General features: G+C 47.3%; 1 protein-coding gene across 3 annotated transcripts in view; it reads left to right on the top strand.

Moving 5' to 3' along the window:
- Nucleotides 1-558: 558 nt before the first annotated feature.
- sox2 (SRY-box transcription factor 2) overlaps nucleotides 559-2,867 on the top strand; it is a 73,368-nt gene continuing 71,059 nt past the window's right edge. For all 3 annotated transcript variants that reach the window (XR_004213533.1, XR_004213531.1, XR_004213532.1), the window contains exon 1: nucleotides 559-1,066. The gene's annotated coding sequence lies outside the window, so the exon portion shown is untranslated. The remainder of the gene's footprint in view (nucleotides 1,067-2,867) is intronic.

Here is a 2,867-nt window from a genome sequence, read left to right as displayed (position 1 = left end):
AGGTACAAACAGTACTATTCTCTTTTTTTCTCACTATCACACCCACCCACTGATCCACACACAGACATAGCGAGAGAGCGCAGTATTGATTTTGCTGTCAGGCTGTTGAGTGTGTGTGTGTACTTGTGTGTGTATAAAAGGGATTAAGGCCCTCTCTCAGCTGAGATACCATCAGCCATCAACCCTGGTAGTCCGCTTCGGGCTTTCCCGGCTGCCGCATTGTCTATTCTGCTCCGCTATGTGAAAAATGTTGAATATCAACAATGGCTTTCAGTGGTGTATTGTTGAGTTTTTGTATGAACTAATCTTGCCTCAGTGAAAGAGACCTAGGGCTTGGACAAAACGTCTAGAGCCACAGCATTCCTAGCTGGCTCTCCCCTTGAACACTGAGCAGAAGGCTGGGGCTGAGGGAGGCAGAGTGGAGGGGAAGGCAGAGTGGAGGAGAGGCAGGGACAGGGAGAGCCGAGGCCGGGGTAGGAGCTCTGAGGCTGGGGAGATGACGGGCCAGGGGAGGCTGGGGCGGAAAAAGTGTGAAGGTGGGAGGGCGGGATTGGGGGGGGGGGGGGGGGACTGGAAACGGGCTAAGGTGGGAGAAAGGTGAGGGACAGGGAGGCAGAAGAGAGGCAGCGAATTATGGTGCCATAGCTGGGAGAGGAATGCTATATAGGCGTGTTTGAGACGAGGGAGAAGGTGAAGAGAAAGTGTCACAAGGAGGAGGAGGAGGAGGAGGCCAGGTAGGGAAGATAAAGTGATATTGAGGAAGAACTGGGAGTCAACTGAGAAATATGGACAGAAATATGTCACTTTTCTGCTGTGTGAGTGTACGAGAAGACAGTTTCTTAGGCTGAGGAAGATAAAACCAGTTAAGGTAAAATAACTAGACGTGGCTGGAGGTGAGACAAGTAACAAGACAACCAGAGACCAAAATATGGGCAGAAAAAGAGACAAGGGGAGTCTTTTGCTTCTCCTGCCATGGATGTAATGCTAATTTGGACATAGGCCAGCGTCCAATCAGACAACAGGACCGTAGGCCTTGTCATAACGGCAACCATGACATCACTGCAAGGTAAGCTGATTGAAAGATTGGCCGAATGATTGACTGACTCTGTGACTGTGTTTAGTGACACAGAATCGTTTGATTGGCTGTCTGAGGGAGAAAAATCAGAAGTTCACTCTTCTCGAAACAAGCTGTTAATTCCAGGTGTGAGTGCAGATGTAGAGACTATGAGGAATAACTGTCACAGGCCATGAGGAGTTTCCACGCAGGCGTTGCTGACTGCGTTAGTGATTTCATGCAGATTTATCCAATAGCAAAATGCCTGTGGTGCTGCTCAGAGGGAGGTGTCTGTCTGTCTGTCCGTCTGTCTCTCTGTGTGTGTGTGTGTGTGTGTGTGTGTGTGTGTGTGTGTGTGCGTGTGTGTGCGTGAGTGGGTGGGTGGGTGGGTGTGTGTGTGTGTTGCCATCTCTGTGGTCTCCCTCCGCGTGTCTCTTTCCTGTCCCGCTTTGACTGATGAGGCTCCTGCAGATAGAGGAGGAGAGGTGAAGCTGGGATGGAGTTTCCCTCAGATTCTGCTTTCAGATGACTTATGTTTGTGTTTGAGTCATGGTAGAGTGACACCATGTTATATTAGCAGTTTCAAACAATTCTTATCTGGGTTGCATTTCTTTGCATTATGGGTAAAAAACTGTACGGCATACTCAAAAATCAATGGTTAGTATGCCAACATATTTCCACAGCAGTGCATCGAATAACGCAGCTGGGTCAGTGGCACTGCGCTTCAAACTATGATACTCTACACACCCTCTTGATTCGGTTCTGCACGTCAGTCACACCGTGTCAATACACACTCAATACATACATAGTGTCTTTTCAAAATAAACTTCTCTTTTCACAGGAAGTCAGGTTCAGGCAACAAAACCAGTTGGGTCTATGAAAGGATCGTGGGTGTCGTCGACATGACTGACTAACGACGGGTGTAAAAAAATGTCAACTTTATTTTTTTTACGGGACACAAAAATCGGTGTCCTGGACGAAAGTTGTTTGACCCATAAACCTCTCCTCCCGCCCGCCCTGTGTGGACTATCTCACTCTTTAAACTACAATGTTATGTTTCCTCTTTTCCAGTGTGAACACACTGCACACTCAAAACCCGGTTAGAGTGAGTATGTAGCATTTAGATATTTAGTTTCTGTGCTCAGAAGTGGCATCTACTCAAACCGGTGATCTCTGGTTTGGCACTTGCACCTCCACACCGTGGCCTCTCCCGACCTGCAGACTGCAGTTTTGTCAAAATTAAAAATGATTTTACTTTGGATGTATTAATTACATAAAACATTTATTAAGTTAAGAACAAGTTCAAAGCTTCTTCTATATTTCTGTAAATACCCTTTTCTTTTCACAATTTGCACAAGGTGAATATATCCAAACATTTAAGGAGTCTTCATAGTTGTCATTATCTTTCGGAGAGAGAAGCACTCACAGTTGAGTGGTAGTTTCTGAGACTGTCTTCAGCAGAACTGTGGGGTTTACAGGGGTCAACATGGTGTGCGTGGCAGTTTGGGGCCGGTGCCACGGAAACCTGGAATTGAGAGATGGTTGGCTTAACCCCTCACCCCCAACACACACACACACTCACACACACACACACACACGCGCACACATGGACATGTGAACATCAGTGCAGTGTAATCGGTCGCCCCTGGTGATTTGTTCTCTCAGCTTGAAGCCCTGTCATTCCTCCCTGCTCTCCTCACAATTACAGCCCTGAACTGAACTAGAAAATCTGCTCCAATCTAGCAATTAGTCCTGAGGCCATTGGCTGTGTGTGTGTGTGTGTGTGTGTGTGTGTGTGTGTGTGTGTGTGTGT

This window comes from Anarrhichthys ocellatus, unplaced genomic scaffold, assembly GCF_004355925.1.
Source record: "Anarrhichthys ocellatus isolate YVR2014 unplaced genomic scaffold, GSC_Weel_1.0 scaffold48, whole genome shotgun sequence".
Classification (NCBI taxonomy): domain Eukaryota; kingdom Metazoa; phylum Chordata; class Actinopteri; order Perciformes; family Anarhichadidae; genus Anarrhichthys; species Anarrhichthys ocellatus.
This window is presented reverse-complemented; position numbering and strand designations above follow the sequence as displayed.